The sequence below is a fragment of the Zingiber officinale genome, chromosome 1B (assembly GCF_018446385.1).
Source record: "Zingiber officinale cultivar Zhangliang chromosome 1B, Zo_v1.1, whole genome shotgun sequence".
NCBI lineage: Eukaryota > Viridiplantae > Streptophyta > Magnoliopsida > Zingiberales > Zingiberaceae > Zingiber > Zingiber officinale.
The window spans coordinates 65,069,379-65,088,373 of record NC_055986.1 but is presented as its reverse complement, the minus strand read 5'-3'; positions in this window follow the sequence as shown (position 1 = coordinate 65,088,373).

The following is an 18,995-nucleotide window of genomic DNA, read 5'->3' as shown; positions in this document are numbered from 1 at the left end:
TGAGCCTACCACCTATCAGGAAGCTGTGATGAGACCAGATTCCGAGAAATGGCTAGAAGCCATGAGATCCGAGATGGAATCCATGTACACCAACCAAGTATGGACTTTGGTTGATCCACCTGAAGGGGTAAAACCCATTGGGTGTAAGTGGGTCTTTAAGAGAAAGACTGACATGGATGGACTTATCTATAAGGGTCGCTTGGTAGCTAAAGGTTTCAAGCAGATTCATGGTATTGACTATGATGAAACCTTTTCTCCAGTAGCGATGTTTAAGTCCATTCGGATCATGCTTGTTATTGCAGCCTACCATGACTATGAGATATGGCAGATGGATGTCAAAATCGCGTTTATGAATGGAAACCTACTTGAGGATGTGTACATGACACAACCTGAGGGTTTTGTAGATCCAAAGCATACTAGCAGAGTATGCAAGCTGCATAGGTCTATTTATGGACTAAAGCAAGATTCTCGGAGCTGGAATCTTGGATTCGATGATGCAATCAAACAGTTTGGTTTCATCAAGAACGAAGATGAGCCTTGTGTCTACAAGAAGGTTGTAGGGGATATAGTTGTCTTCCTCATATTGTATGTGGATGACATATGACTCATTGGGAAGGACATCCCTATGCTTCAGTCTGTCAAGACCTGGCTAGGGAGTTGCTTTTCAATGAAGGACTTAGGTGAGGCATCCCGCAATCTAGGGATACAGTTCAATAGAGATAGATCTAAGAGATTTCTTGGCCTAAGTCAGAGTACATATATTGACAAGGTACTCCTTCGGTTTGCCATGCAGAACTCCAAGAAGGGATTTCTGCCGATGTCACATTACGTGAGTGTTTCGAAGACTCAAGGTCCCTCTTCTAGAGAGGAGAGAGACCGCATGGATCAGATCCCTTATGCCTCAGCCATAGGATCGATCATGTACGCCATGCTATGTACTCGACCTGATGTCTCGTATGCTTTGAGCATGACGAGCAGATACCAGTCAAATCCAGGTGAAAGTCACTGGATAGCGGTCAAGAATATTCTTATGTACTTGAGAAGGACTAAAGAATATTTCTTGATATATGGAGGCAATGATGAGTTAGCTGTAAAGGGTTACAGTGATGCCAGCTTCCAGACCGATCAGGATGATTACCGATCGCAGTCAGGGTTCGTATTTTGCATTAATGGTGGTGCTGTCAGCTGGAAGAGTTCGAAGCAAGACATAGTAGCTGATTCTACAACAGAAGCCGAGTACATTGCTGCATCAGAGGCAGCAAAGGAGGCAGTTTGGATTCGCAAGTTCATCAATGAACTTGGGTGGTTCCTAACATTGCTAACCCCATTGAGCTCTATTGTGACAACAATGGAGCTATAGCACAGGCGAAGGAACCTCGCTCACACCAGCGGACCAAACACATACTACGGTGCTTCCATCTCATTCGAGAGATCATCAAGAGAGGAGATGTGAAGATTTGCAGAGTACCTACAGAGGCTAACATCGCAGATCCCTTGACCAAGGCTTTGGCACAGAGGAAGAATGATGGTCACACTAGGTCATTGGGGCTTAGAGCCTACACTGATTGGCACTAGTGCTAGTGGGAGATTGTTAGCTAGAGCCCTAGAGCCAATCATTTGATGATTGTATTTTGGACTTATTGTATCATATTCTATATAAATAAAGGCATTTGGTTTTTGGTTATTATACTTACTTGTATTGGTGCCAAATAAACTAAGTATAATAACGTCCTTGAGTAGAAAGTTCTTACCTATTTCAATCGATTGGTTGAATCGATAGTGAGATGATATCGGGAACACTACTCTTAATCATTCCTAGTCGAGTATTAACATTCAGGGATAATGTTAATGCAATAAGACTAGCATGTAGGTCAACTCGATGACTTGATCTCACAAGTCATGGATATAGAGATATCAAGTTGACACATGGGTATGCATTAGAGAATGTATACTGAATGATCCGCCATGAGAAAGTATCATGGATCGTTATATGAGTGTCATATACTTTCTCATGTGGCTATTAGTATGACTACTAGTCCTTAGACCTGAAGTCACCATGGTTCCCTACATAAGGAGTTATGTACTTTGGTTTTGTCAAACGTCACCCGTTACTGGGTAGACTATAAAGGCGATTACTGGGTATGTAACGAATTATGCAGAGGGATGTGAGTAATGTAGATGAGATCTATCCCTCCTATATGACGGGAGAGACATCGATATTCTTGATAGAGTGAGACCACGAAGTGCATGTGTAACGCCCGCCCTTCTTACCCAACCAAAAGCGGCGCTACGTTCTTATATTACTTACGTACATGTTTTACTATAACAGCGGAAGAATAAAAACTTTAAGAATTTAATTTATTAAGCATAATATCACATATTCTGATTTGTAAAAATGTGCATATATTGAACTTATAACTAATCATATTAATCCGCCCGGATCGTTCTTGCCGAGCCACCACCACACACATCACTATTTGCTCCTCCTGTTGCTCCTCTAGCTCATCCAGCTTCTTTATCTGCGGTACAAGGAAAGTAAGCTGTGAGCACTCATGGCTCAGTAAGTTCCTTTCCTACTCACTAAAACCGAAAATCATCGTATATTAACATCATGCGTAATATCATAAGCATACAACGTACAAAGGTATCGTATTCATATCATCATGGCATCATATCAAATCATTAGCTAATTCAAGCACATATGCAGGCAATGCATCATGAATTTGAAAACTTATACTTGTAAGTACTTGAAATTAATATCATCATCATTGGGGATCCCGGTTTGTACCACATACATCATACGTAGGTCCAAGGTAGCAAGTCTTGAACCCTACCATACATACATACTAGGCCCGAGTCTTACTCCATCGACCTAGGGCATCAGAAGCCCATTACTGACGAGGCCCGAGTCTTATTCCATCGACCCCGGGGCGTTTACGGAGCCCACCCTTGGTACAAACCATAAAAATAACTTATCATGCATAACTATCATATCATGTCCTTAACAATCTTTCATGCATTTATTCTTTTCATTTCTTTTCATTATGTATAGCATTTTCTATGCTATAACACATCATGGCATATTTCATAATATAACTTCATTATGCATATCATTTCGTAACTAAAGCAATCATGCATTCTAACTTATTATCATATCATTTTCATACAGCATGGCATAGACATATTTAATTTTTGTTCTAGGGTTTCTAGGGCATCTATCCCTTCATGGCCGAACACATAATGATTCATTTAGGTCATACAAACATGTATCACATTCACACATTATTAAGTTTTCGTAAGAAGTACTTTTAACCCCTTAGGTTTCATTTCCAAGGCCTCTAGGTCCTTTAAACCTTACTTGGACGAAATTCATAGAATATAAACTTCCTTTAAGTGGCCTAAAGCATGGGAAACCTAAGTAAATTTCATAGCAAGATTTACTAAGAACATCATACACAAAGTTGGATCATAAACAAGCTAGGACTCTTGTGATCTTACATGTCATAAATCATGTAACTAATTTTCTACATTCCAATTAAACATGAGAGCATTAATCATCTTTCATAACATAATATCACAGAGGTCATTGAGCATATTAGAATTTTGTTTAAGCTTCTCTAAACCATCACCTTACCATGGCCGAAATATTAAGAGTAAGGTTCATGAGTTTCTTTCAACATACAAGTATACAACTCTTAAGAACTTTATATCATGTCATATAAGCATAGTTATTTTAAATTCAAGGTCCTCCTAACCCTAAATTCTTTCTTGGCCGAAACATGAGAGTGGGGTTCTTTTGGTTCCAATCAACTTCCAAGCAAGAAAACCATAGGAAGGTCCTTAGTATTTCATAGAGGGAACCTTGCACTAGTTTGGTTAGACAATAATTTTCCTAACCTATTTACAATATTTTTGATTGAAATTCTAGGGTTACATACACCTCTGATCATGCATCATATATGTATAAAAACATAGGGGAAAACTTTCTTTCAAGGCATAGAAAGAGAATCCGAAAGTCACATGCAAACCTTGTACCACAGGCGTGGGGAAACTTACCTTCTTCGCTTAAGTTTCCTAGAATTGAGAACTTGCTTGGACCTTTCTTCTTGCTTGCTAGGTTCGGCACCAATGGAGGGAAAGGAGTTGCTAGGTCTTTTGGTGGAGAGGGGAGGAAGAAGAAGCTTCTTCCTCTTGTGTTGCTCGGCAACAACAAGGAAGAAAGAAGAGGGAGGGAGTGAGGAGGAAGAGGAGCTTCCTTCCTCTTGTGTTGCTTGGCAACAAGAAGAAGAGGAGAGGGAGAGGGGGGTCTCGGCACAAGAGGGAGGAGGAGAGGGAGAGGAGTGGAGGATGAATTTGAAGTCACCCCTCCATGCCTATTTATACTAAAATGAGGGGAGGAAATTTGACTTGATTCATCCTCCCCATTTATTCCTCTTCTTTATGATAGGAATATTCTAGAGATATGCCTTGTGAGTTCTCTCTTAATCTCTCTCTTTTCTCTCCTTTAATAAAATTTTCTATCTCTCCTCTTACAATATCCTCTCTTATCCCACTTGGTTAACACATGCATGCATCCACAAGAGAACCAAGGATCAAAACTTGGTTATGCATATTTTTACTTCTTTTTACTTCCTTTTCTTTTAAGTAAAAAGAATCCTTTCTTATTCTTAACTACTTAATCCTTTCTCTCCTTATCAATAATTCTCCTATCCCCTTTGGTATCTTATACATGTTCCTTACAAGAGGTCCAGGGTTCAATCTCTCTTCTAACATTTTTACTTTCTTTTGTACATAATAATTCGTATATTTCCCTATTATGCATTATGCATAAATATTTCATACATGTATTCATATTTCTTCCTTTTGTCTACATTAATTCCATACATTATAAATCATGCATAGATGATTTATATTCTCAACTTTATTTTCTTTCATAATCATCTAAATCCTTCCCATCGTAACATTCAACGTAGACTATCTACACATTCTTTTTATTACATTAGTACTCTCATTGCCCTTACTTTATTTAGGCTTTCTAGGGGTGTTACAAACTCCCCTACTTATTGAAAGTTCGTCCCCGAACTTAGAATAACAATTTCTGCTCTTCATTATCGTCCGAATTCCCTTCCTTGATTTCCTCGAGATCTTCCTCTCCGAACTCGCCGTGTTCCGGAGATTCCGAGTCGCTCACATAGTTGTCGAAGTATTCCAGCATATCGGGTTCATCCGCGAACTCGAGGTATTCGCCAAAACATTCTACATCCTCGGGATCGTATTCGAATGGGATATAGTCCATTTCTAAAGATTCATTATTCCTCTTATGTTATAGCCTAAGGTTCTTGTATCTAGGCTACCATTCATGCATCCTAGAATATCATCATGCACCATTCTCTAGGGTATAGCTTAAGGTATCCTTCCTAGGCTACCATTCATGTATCTTAGAGTATCATACTATTTTGCATACAAATAAATTATGCAACTGTACTTACTTGGAGCGACAGGAAGGAGCTTGATGTGTGTGTAGTGAGCTGGCAAACCTCGCTCTGATACCACCTGTAACGCCCGCCCTTCTTACCCAACCAAAAGCGGCGCTACGTTCTTATATTACTTACGTACATGTTTTACTATAACAGCGGAAGAATAAAAACTTTAAGAATTTAATTTATTAAGCATAATATCACATATTCTGATTTGTAAAAATGTGCATATATTGAACTTATAACTAATCATATTAATCCGTCCGGATCGTTCTTGCCGAGCCACCACCACACACATCACTATTTGCTCCTCCTGTTGCTCCTCTAGCTCATCCAGCTTCTTTATCTGCGGTACAAGGAAAGTAAGCTGTGAGCACTCATGGCTCAGTAAGTTCCTTTCCTACTCACTAAAACCGAAAATCATCGTATATTAACATCATGCGTAATATCATAAGCATACAACGTACAAAGGTATCGTATTCATATCATCATGGCATCATATCAAATCATTAGCTAATTCAAGCACATATGCAGGCAATGCATCATGAATTTGAAAACTTATACTTGTAAGTACTTGAAATTAATATCATCATCATTGGGGATCCCGGTTTGTACCACATACATCATACGTAGGTCCAAGGAAGCAAGTCTTGAACCCTACCATACATACATACTAGGCCCGAGTCTTACTCCATCGACCTAGGGCACTCAAAGGCCCATTACTGACGAGGCCCGAGTCTTACTCCATCGACCCCGGGGCGTTTACGGAGCCCACCCTTGGTACAAACCATAAAAATAACTTATCATGCATAACTATCATATCATGTCCTTAACAATCTTTCATGCATTTATTCTTTTCATTTCTTTTCATTATGTATAGCATTTTCTATGCTATAACACATCATGGCATATTTCATAATATAACTTCATTATGCATATCATTTCGTAACTAAAGCAATCATGCATTCTAACTTATTATCATATCATTTTCATACAGCATGGCATAGACATATTTAATTTTTGTTCTAGGGTTTCTAGGGCATCTATCCCTTCATGGCCGAACACATAATGATTCATTTAGGTCATACAAACATGTATCACATTCACACATTATCAAGTTTTCATAAGAAGTACTTTTAACCCCTTAGGTTTCATTTCCAAGGCCTCTAGGTCCTTTAAACCTTACTTGGACGAAATTCATAGAATATAAACTTCCTTTAAGTGGCCTAAAGCATGGGAAACCTAAGTAAATTTCATAGCAAGATTTACTAAGAACATCATACACAAAGTTGGATCATAAACAAGCTAGGACTCTTGTGATCTTACATGTCATAAATCATGTAACTAATTTTCTACATTCCAATTAAACATGAGAGCATTAATCATCTTTCATAACATAATATCACAGAGGTCATTGAGCATATTAGAATTTTGTTTAAGCTTCTCTAAACCATCACCTTACCATGGCCGAAATATTAAGAGTAAGGTTCATGAGTTTCTTTCAACATACAAGTATACAACTCTTAAGAACTTTATATCATGTCATATAAGCATAGTTATTTTAAATTCAAGGTCCTCCTAACCCTAAATTCTTTCTTGGCCGAAACATGAGAGTGGGGTTCTTTTGGTTCCAATCAACTTCCAAGCAAGAAAACCATAGGAAGGTCCTTAGTATTTCATAGAGGGAACCTTGCACTAGTTTGGTTAGACAATAATTTTCCTAACCTATTTACAATATTTTTGATTGAAATTCTAGGGTTACATACACCTCTGATCATGCATCATATATGTATAAAAACATAGGGGAAAACTTTCTTTCAAGGCATAGAAAAAGAATCCGAAAATCACATGAAAGCCTTGTACCGCAGGTGAGGGGAAACTTACCTTCTTCGCTTAAGTTTCCTAGAATTGAGAACTTGCTTGGACCTTTCTTCTTGCTTGCTAGGTTCGGCACCAATGGAGGGAAAGGAGTTGCTAGGTCTTTTGGTGGAGAGGGGAGGAAGAAGAAGCTTCTTCCTCTTGTGTTGCTCGGCAACAACAAGGAAGAAAGAAGAGGGAGGGAGTGAGGAGGAAGAGGAGCTTCCTTCCTCTTGTGTTGCTTGGCAACAAGAAGAAGAGGAGAGGGAGAGGGGGGTCTCGGCACAAAAGGGAGGAGGAGAGGGAGAGGAGTGGAGGATGAATTTGAAGTCACCCCTCCATGCCTATTTATACTAAAATGAGGAGAGGAAATTTGATTTGATTCATCCTCCCCATTTATTCCTCTTCTTTATGATAGGAATATTCTAGAGATATGCCTTGTGAGTTCTCTCTTAATCTCTCTCTTTTCTCTCCTTTAATAAAATTTTCTATCTCTCCTCTTACAATATCCTCTCTTATCCCACTTGGTTAACACATGCATGCATCCACAAGAGAACCAAGGATCAAAACTTGGTTATGCATATTTTTACTTCTTTTTACTTCCTTTTCTTTTAAGTAAAAAGAATCCTTTCTTATTCTTAACTACTTAATCCTTTCTCTCCTTATCAATAATTCTCCTATCCCCTTTGGTATCTTATACATGTTCCTTACAAGAGGTCCAGGGTTCAATCTCTCTTCTAACATTTTTACTTTCTTTTGTACATAATAATTCGTATATTTCCCTATTATGCATTATGCATAAATATTTCATACATGTATTCATATTTCTTCCTTTTATCTACATTAATTCCATACATTATAAATCATGCATAGATGATTTATATTCTCAACTTTATTTTCTTTCATAATCATCTAAATCCTTCCCATCGTAACATTCAACGTAGACTATCTACACATTCTTTTTATTACATTAGTACTCTCATTGCCCTTACTTTATTTAGGCTTTCTAGGGGTGTTACAGCATGGCCATGCCCAAATGAGTCAATATGAGATGTTGAGCTCATTTGATTTAGTGAGTCTACTTGGAGTTCAAGATTTAGATTGATTAGAGGATGACATGGTCTATACCTCATATTGATAAATCCAGATGTCTAGGATAGAAGGACATTTGTCATATTTTGTGAGGAGTCACAATTAGTAGTCACAAGGTGATGTTGGATCTCAACATTCTTGTAACTTGGGTAGTAATGATGTGTTGCTAGATACCGCTCATTACTTATGCTCTTAAATAGGTTTAGGGGCATTGCCAACGTTACAAGAACCTATAGGGTCACATACTAAGGACAATTAAATGGAGATTGAGTTCATATGATGAACTAAGAGGATTAGATTCATTTGATGAATCAAATTAGATTAAGAGTAATCCTAATTGGGCTAACTTGAGTTGGACTCAAGTTGATTCATGTATTCAATGAGTCTAATTTAGATTATGACTCATTAGATCAACTTAATTTAATGAATTAGATTCATTATATTAAGTTGGTTTGAATCAAATGGTTAGATTAGATCAACCATGGAAGAGATTTGGTCAAGTTTGACTTGACTTGAGAGGAAGATAAAAGTCAAGTTTGACTTGACTATATGCCACCTCATTGGTGAGTTGGCATTGATGTGGACTAATGATGTTACTCCACATCATCATTGGGTGCCACCTCATGGAAGTTACAAAGCCATTCTCTTTAATGACTTCACATTAATTGCACTTAATGCAAAATTTGGGGTTTACACTTGGGAAGTGGCCGGCCACTTTTGAATGTGAAGAGAATTCATTTTTCTCATTCAAGTGCATTATTCCATCTTCTTCCTTGGAGCTCTTTCTTCTCCCTCTCCTCCTCTCTTGGCCGAACAAGACAAGGTGCTAGCACACCTTTGTTTGGTCTTCTCCATCAAGGATTGTTCGTATGGATACTTCTAGAGGACCGTACGCTTGACGGTCTAGAGATCCGGCACCTTGGACGAGCAGGATTCGCGAAGGGCGCGCTTCAAAGGGATAACCTTTTCTTCATGTAGATCTAGAAGTAGATCTAAGTAGAAACTCGTACATGTAAATTTCTGAAATCTATCCTTCGCACGAGATCCAGTGGCATGGGTGATTCGGGGTTTCCGCGACGCGAAAACGAGGTTTTCGCGGCCCGATAACCCAACACTAAGGCCTAATAACCTAGTGTGACCATCATGCTTTCTCTGTGCCAAAGCCTTGGTCAAGGGATCTGCGATGTTAGCCTCTGTAGGTACTCTGCAAATCTTCACATCTCCTCTATCAATGATCTCTCGAATAAGATGGAAGCGCTGTAGTATGTGTTTGGTCCACTGGTGTGAGTGAGGTTCCTTAGCCTGTGATATAGCTCTATTGTTGTCACAATAGAGCTCAATAGGGTCAGCGATATTAGGAACCACCCCAAGTTCAGTGATGAACTTGCTGATCCAAACTGTCTCCTTTGCTGCCTCTGATGCAGCAATGTACTCGGCCTCTGTTGTAGAATCAGCGACTGTGTCCTGCTTCGAACTCTTCCAGCTCACAGCACCACCATTTATGCAAAACACGAACCCTGACTGTGATCGATAATCATCCTGGTCGGCCTGGAAGCTAGCATCACTGTAACCCTTTATAGCTAGCTCGTCATCGCCTCCATATATCAAGAAATATTCTTTAGTCCTTCTCAAGTACTTAAGAATATTCTTGACTGCTATCCAGTGACTCTCACCTAGATCTGATTGGTATCTGCTCGTCATGCTCAAAGCATACGAGATATCAGGTCGAGTACATATCATGACGTACATGATAGATCCTATGGTTGAGGCATAAGGGATCTGATCCATACGGTCTCTCTCCTCTCTAGAAGAGGGACCTTGAGTCTTCGAAAGACTCACGCCATGTGACATCGGCAGAAAACCCTTTTTGGAGTTCTGCATGGCAAACCGTAGGAGTACCTTGTCAATATATGTACTCTGACTTAGGCCAAGCAATCTCTTAGATCTATCTCTATAGATCTGTATACCTAGAATGCGAGATGCTTCACCTAAGTCCTTCATTGAGAAACAACTCCCTAACCAGGTCTTGATAGACTGAAGCAAAGAGATGTCACCCCCAATGAGTAGTATGTCATCCACATACAATATAAGGAAGACAACTGTGTTCCCTACTGTAACGCCCGCCCCTCATGGATACTTAGACTACCCTAAAGGGACGGGGTTACTTAGACTTACTTGACATATACATGCATATGGACTCATGGCAGCGGAAGACATATTTAGAATTTATTTATTTATTTTTCTTTTTTTTTTTGTCATATGCATCTTACCCTTAACATGGCATGTGAACAACATACTTGATTCATATCTGCTACTTGAACATGATTCATAATGTCATGAATATACTAACATGAATAAGATATCATAAGTGCACCACATACTAGTTCAAGTTATCATCACAAGTATAAAATCCAAACTTAATTCACATGCACAACTTAACCAAATATAAGTTTTAGAAATATAATAGATCTATCCACCATGCCACTTCCACACACAATCTTGCCCTTTCTACTGCTCCCCTTAGTTCATCCATTCCTTTCCTTTTTCTGCAGTACAAGGAAAAATAATCTATAAGCCCATAGGCTTAGTGAGTTCCTTTCCTACTTATAAAACCATGAATCATACATACACATAAAACATGTCATAGCATGTGAGAACATAACATAAAACATATCATAGCATGTGAGAACATAAATATAAAACATATCATGGCATGTGAGAACATAACATAAACATATCATAGTATGTGAGAACATAACATAACATATAACATAATCATAACCATATTCTCAAGGGCATCTTTAACAAGTGTAAAGGAAAACATATGGCATAAACATGTAGATGCAAGATGTTCCTTTGAAAACATGCATAATGAAATGAACATATGCAACAGGTCTTTTTTTTTTTTTTTAAACATATCGTATACATACTTGAATATAATCTCAACATGAGGGCCTGACTATGTACCACATAATATGAATGCGCGCAAATCCCTAGGACAGGGTAGCTAGCCCCGAACCTACTAGGGAACTAGGTCCGTACTACGACCGTCGACCTAGGGGCGTACTAAGGAGCCCATCCCTTTACTAGACCCGTTCATAGTCCGTCGGCCTAGGGGCGCTTATGGAGCCCACCCTTGGTACAAGCCATACAAAGTAAAATAACATGTCATACATATCATGTTTCTTATCATATCATCATACATATCATGTTCTTGTCATATCATGAAGAGTGCTCTTGATCCCATCTCAAGGGAAGCATCTCTTAGGCTTTTCCTCTTGCATAAACCTTTCATAAACATATATCATGAAGCATAACATGTTCTTATCATAGCATAGAGCATAATATGTTATTTGTAACACCCACGAAATTATAAGATATGAGTATTATTTTCGTTAGAGCATAAAAGTAAGAGGAATCAAGAAATAATAGAAATAAAAAGAAAGAGAGGTGAAGGTTTGAACCTTGAACCTCCCACAAATAATAGAGTTAAATTGGTGTATGATAACCACTAGAATAATGAATAATAGATGGATAGAAAGGAATGGAAATTGTAGTTAAAGGTGAGAAGAAAAAAACTAAGTAAAAGAGCAAGAGAAAACCAAGTTGCTTACCTTCTCTTCCTCTTGGTTAAGAGAGGGAGCAAGAAAAAGGTAAATTTCCTTCCTACCCTCTTTTCCTTCTAATTTTCATGGGAATTAAAGAGGGAAGAGATAGAGGAGTTAAGGGGGAATGAATAAGGACATGATTCATTCCCATGATGAATAAATAGGATTTAGAGGAGAAAAGAGAAAGAGAATTTGCTAATTCTTCTTCTTCCTCCTCCTTTTTCCTTCTCCACCGAAACTTAGAGATCCTCTCCCTCATTCTCAAAAGTCAAGTTAAGGTTTTCTCCCTAAGAAAACAAATTTCCAAGAAGGAGTCTCAAGGATTATCTCTTACAAGAAGAAGAAAACAAAAAGGGAAAACTAGGAAGAGAAGTTTCTTCTTCCTCCTCACAAGGGTATCATTTTCTTAAGGAACAACAAGCGAAAATATGTAAGTTTCCCCTCACCTGTGGTACAATAGTTCATGTGTTCTTCCATGAGGTTAGATTGCTTAAAACCTAGGAGTTCTTCATGAAACTTTCGGCCAAGACAAAAAGAAAGACCTAGGAAATTTTAAGACCCAACTAGGATATGCTCAATATGTTTCTTGTAACATGTATCTTATGGTAGGGGGGGGGCTAATCTATTGTTTCTATGCTGGAATGCTTAGTTAGAACTTAGATTCATGATCCTAGACTCTCGGCCAAGCATGAATAAAAGAACTAGGTAAGCTTAAGACTCAAACTAAACATGCTCCCTTTGTTTTTATGATATGTACCCTATGATAAGAGAGTTGTTAACATTTCTCATACTTGTATGTTGCTTGGAATTAGGATGTCTCCCTTTCAACTTTCGGCCATGATAAGATTAAGAGCCTAGGAGAACTTTAAACCTAATCTAAGCATGCCATGATTTTTCTTAAGATAAGATATGAAGTTAACATGATATGCTCATGCTTGTATGTTGATTTGAACTTTATTTCATGCTCATAAACATTCGGCCATGGTAGGATTAAGGGCCTAGGAAAACTTTAAACCTAAACCAAGCATGCCATGATTTTTCCTTAAGACAAGATATGAAGTTAACATGACATGCTCATGCTTGTAGGTTGGTTAGAATTTTATTTCATGCTCCATGAACTTTCGGCCACAACAAGTTTATATGTCTAGGAAACCTAGAACATAAACTAAACATGCTCATGATGTTCTTTGTAATAAATACTATGAAAATGGTTTAGGGTTTGCCATGCTTTTATGCCACATGAAACCTAGTTACATGATTAACAAGTTTCGGCCATGGTAAGTTTATAAGCCTAGGAAACCTAGAACCTAAACTAAACATGCTCATGATGTTCCTTATGATATATGATATGATATTGGTTTAGAGTTCACATGCTAGTATGTTTATTTTAACCAAATGTGATGCTTGATAAGATTCGGCCATGACAAGTTTATAAGCTTAGGAAACCTAGAACCTAAACTAAACATGCTCATGATGTTCCTTATGATATATGATATGATATTGGTTTAGAGTTCACATGCTTGTATGTTGATTTTAACCAAATGTGATGCTTGATAGGATTCGGCCATGACAAGTTTATAAGCTTAGGAAACCTAGAACCTAAACTAAACATGCTTATGATGTTCCTCATGATATATGATATGATATTGGTTTAGAGTTCACATGCTTGTATGTTGATTTTTAACCAAATGTAATGCTTGATAAGATTCGGCCATGGCAAGTTTATAGGCTTAGGAAACCTAGAACCTAAACTAAACATGCTCATGATGTTCCTTATGATATATAATATGATATTGGTTTAAGGTTCACATGCTTATATGTTGATTGTTAACCTAAGTTACAACCATATGTTTCGGCCACTATGTGATATTAGGGTTAGAGACCTAATTATGATCCCCATGTGTCTCACATGCCATGCTTCATGATATGATAAGAACTTGCTATGCTTCTATGTTATTTATGTATGCCCATGATCTATGCATGTTGATAACTCTTATGATGTGTTGTGTGCCCAAATTAAGCATGCTATTATGATGTGCTGTGTGCCCAAATTATGCATGTTATTATGATGAGTTGTGTGCCCAAATTATGCATGTTTTATGATATGTTAAGAAATATGATATGCATGACATGATAAGAATCATGATATGTAAGACATGCTACTTTACTTTATATGGCTTGTACCAAGGGTGGGCTCCATAAGCACCCCTGGGTCGATGGACTAAGAAACGGGCCTCGTTAGAGATGGGCTCCTAAGTGCCCCTAAGTCGATGGACTAAGAAACGGGCCTAGTATGCATGCCTTGTAGGGTTCAAGACTTGCTACCTTGGACCTACATGGGATGCGCGCATTTATGTATGTGGTACAAGCCGGGGCCCTCCTTATGTTGAAATTATGTTTATGTATGCATATAATAAGTTTTCAAAAGACATGTTGCATATATTTTTCATGATACATGTTTTGAAAGTCATCTTACATATGCTTTATGATTATGCCATGATATGCCATGATACTTATGATTATGTTATTGTAACGACCCGCCTCCTACTAGCTAGGCTGCGAAGCCGATCGCTACATTATGCTGTGCTGGACTATTAATGCGGAATGAAACTGGCTAATTTAAAATTTTACTGAACTAAATGCTGTAAAGTTTAACTTAGTGTTCTGGGTGTACCTAGGAGTTGTACACATGTTACGGGAGGTGTTTACAACTGATAATAAACTTCGGATCGATCCACAGACCGATCTACTGATACTGGCACGGTAGGAAACTCCGGATCGTTCAACCGACCGATCCCTAAACTACACTGCAATCCTGTAGCTGCTGGATCGGTCTGCCGACCGATCCAGCTTGTCCCTGATCGGTTAATGAGACCGATCAGTGGCTTACTGATCGGTCTGCTGACCGATCAGTGAGCCACTTTTCGTGAACTAGCTCCTGATCGATCCACGGATCGATCAGGGGACGAATAGAATGCTTCTGTTCGCAGAAACCAGGTCCCTGATCAGTCTACCGACCAATCAGAGAGTCCCTGATCGGTCTGCTGACCGATCAGGGGTTTCTGATTTCGTATCAGGCCCCTGATATCAGCACTGATGCGTGCCAAAGCCATTACACAATACTATAAAAGCTATGAGAAACATTCTACTAGGTAATGGCTAACATACTAAACATGATTAAGGCATAGAATACTAATTCATGGCATGTAAACATATGGGAACCAAAACTAACAAGGTTTTAAACTGTTCTCTTGCTAACTAACAGAAACATAAGATAACGCTTGCTATAAGTACTAATGCATACTGAACACGTTCTAATGCATAATAAAATAAAGCTAGATCCCTAGGATCTTTATTCCAGTTCCTTCCACACACATCTTGATCTGCATTGACCTCCAGCCTCCACTGCTAGTCCATTTTCCTTTTACCTGTATCTGCAGTATAAGAAAAATAGTATCTGTAAGCTAAAAAGCTTAGTAAGAAACCATCTACCTCACTAAAACATGCATACGATGCAAATATGATTTTAAATCATGCTGTTTGAAAGGATATGCTAAGTATACTGAATAAACTAAACATGGCATGACATATAAGCATACAATCATGGCATATCTAAAGCTGAACATGATATCAATCACATGGTATCAATGAAGAACTAAGCTGATACTAAAAACTGAGCCAAGCTAATACTGAGCTACTGCTAGGACTGTACTGAATTCATGAACTAATTTGTGAAAGGTTGAAAACCATATACATATAGTAAGTGAAAATACTAAACATGCTGCTGATGGGCCCGGCAACTATACGTGCATCCCTAACTAGACCCGGGATTGCAAGTTCCGAATATAGTAGGGTTTACTAGGTTAGCTAAACCTAGGGACGACTATGGGAGCCCAACCCAATGGATATCTAATCCAGTACAGTGCCACTGAAAAGTAAAATACTGAAATAGCTAATACTATTTTGCTGAATCTAGGTTATCTGAACCTAGAACTAGGTTGTCTGAACCTAGATGCGACTGTGGGAGCCCACCCATTTGGACATCTAGTCTCGTAAAAGCTGAAATAAAAACTTATCATGCTAATTAACATGTTCTATGGCATTTAACTAAATGCCCATTGTATCATAAGGCTGTGCTAGGCATTTTGTCGAGCATTTGGCGCTCTCTAACTCTCCTCTCGATCAGGGAGACCACCTCTAGGCACCCAGCAGCGTCTAAACCCCTATCTACAGAGGATACACGTGCTCGGCCCATCTAGAGATGCTCACTAATCCCTAAATCTGTGAGAAGAGTTAAACTACACACTATATGCTGACAAAATTCAATAAAACTAATCTAATGCATAACAGAAAACACGCGAGAGCTACTTATACTGCAGGTGAGGGGTTTCTTACATTGTGTGCTAGATTTCTTACTAATCTAATCGTTAGAAATTCCGGTGGAGACGACTTCTCGACGATTCGCTCGCGTCCACGTGCTCTACTCGCGGAGGGGAACGTCCTTGTGCTGAAATCATCGCCGGAAAGTGACCTTGGGACCCTAGTGATGGAACCCTAGTTCTTCTCTTGTTGTGGCACCGAGAGAGGGAGAGGGGTTGGCGTCGGCGTGAGGGTTTTGGAGAGGGGTTGCCGAACCAAGTTCTAAAAAATAAACCAAACCCCAACTTAAATTTCCTATTTATACTAAGTAATTAATTCGGCCAAACCAATTATAAATATAATTGATTTCCTTTCCTTTCAGCACGGCCCTGCTGGGTTCACCGGTTACTAAGGCTAACTAAAGGTTTAGCGGACCCAAGAGGTCCCGGGTTCGATTCCCGCTTAAGCCATTTTACTTTTCTAATAATTTTTGCTACTTCCGCTACTCGGAAAATTCCGGAAAAATATCTAATAATTCCAGAAAAATCATAGAATATTCCTAAAATAGATTTGAGAATTTTCGGGCGTTACAGTTATGATATGCTAGGATGCACTTTATGATTATGTCATGATATGCCATGATACTTATGATTATGTATTTGGCGCTCTGTAACTCTCCTCTCGATCAGGGAGACCACCTCTAGGCACCCAGCAGCGTCTAAACCCCTATCTACAGAGGATACATGTGCTCGGCCCATCTAGAGATGCTCACTAATCCCTAAATCTGTGAGAAGAGTTAAACTACACACTATATGCTGACAAAATTCAATAAAACTAATCTAATGCATAACAGAAAACACGCGAGAGCTACTTATACTGCAGGTGAGGGGTTTCTTACATTGTGTGTTAGATTTCTTACAAATCTAATCGTTAGAAATTTCGGTGGAGACGACTTCTCGACGATTCGCTCGCGTCCACGTGCTCTACTCGCGGAGGGGAACGTCCTTGTGCTGAAATCATCGTCGGAAAGTGACCTTGGGACCTTAGGGATGGAACACTAGTTCTTCCCTTGTTGTGGCGCTGAGAGAAGGAGAGGGGAGAGGGGTTGGCGTCGGCGTGAGGGTTTTGGAGAGGGGTTGCCGAACCAAGTTCTAAAAAATAAACCAAACCCCAACTTAAATTTCCTATTTATACTAAGTAATTAATTCGGCCAAACCATTCCTTTCCTTTCAGCACGGCCCTGCTGGGTTCACCGGTTACTAAGGCTAACTAAAGGTTTAGCGGACCCAAGAGGTCCCGGGTTCGATTCCCGCTTAGGCCATTTTACTTTTCTAATAATTTTTGCTACTTCCGCTACTCGAAAAATTCCGGAAAAATATCTAATAATTCCAGAAAAATCATAGAATATTCCTAAAATAGTTTTGAGAATTTTCGGGCGTTACAATCCCCCATACCTTATAAAAAGTTCGTCCTCGAACTTAGAATAATTCTGGGTACTTCTGTCTCATGCTGGCTTCTGTCTCCCAAGTTGCCTCTTCTGCTGTGTGACTGTGCCAAATGACTTTAACTAATGGTACATTTTACTTTTCTAATAATTTTTGCTACTTCCGCTACTCAGAAAATTCCGGAAAAATATCTAATAATTCCAGAAAAATCATAGAATATTCCTAAAATAGTTTTGAGAATTTTCAGATGTTACATATTTATAAAAGGTTTAGCTAACTTAGACTCATATAGCAACCCTCAAACTTGCTATCTTTATGACTTTTTGCTAAGTTACCTATTAGATTAATTGTATACTTGCTAAGTATTAACGCATATTTCTTTACTTGCAAAAGTCGACTATCATAGCTGAGGTCTTCGCGGATCTGTACCGACTAGGGCTCAATCACCTGGGTGGCATCTGGGGTATGCTTCTTCAGCATAGAGACATGAAATACGTTGTGGACAGCTGACATTTCCTGGGGTAGCTCTAGCTCATATGCTACCTTGCCCACTCTTCTGCTGATAAGGTATGGTCCCACATATCTGGGACTAAGTTTGCCCTTCTTCCCAAAATGCATCACTCCCTTCATGGGAGCTACTCTGAGGAACCCTGTATCCCCGACTGAAAACTCTAAGAGTCTGCGCCGTGTATCAGCATAGCTTTTCTGGCGGCTCTGAGCTGTCTCTATCCTCTGGCGGATCTGCTGTATAGCTGCTGTGGTATCTGCTACTAGATCTGTTTGAAGTTCTAGTTCTTTCTGTTCACCACTCTCTTACCAGCAGATTGGAGATCTACACCTCCGCCCATAGAGAGCCTCGTAAGGTGCCATGCCGATAGTGGCCTGATAGCTGTTGTTGTATGCAAATTCTGCCAAGCTTAGATATTTGCACCAACTTCCCTTGAAGTCTAGGGCATACGCTCGGAGCATATCTCCGAGTACCTGATTCACTCGCTCCGTCTGACTATCTGTCTGAGGATGGAATGCTGTGCTGAACTTTAACTTAGTGCCCAACGCTGACTGTACACACTCCCAGAAGTGTGATGTGAATCTGCTGTCTCTGTCTGAAATGATGGTTCGTGGGACTCCATGTAGTCTGACAATCTCCTGGAGATACA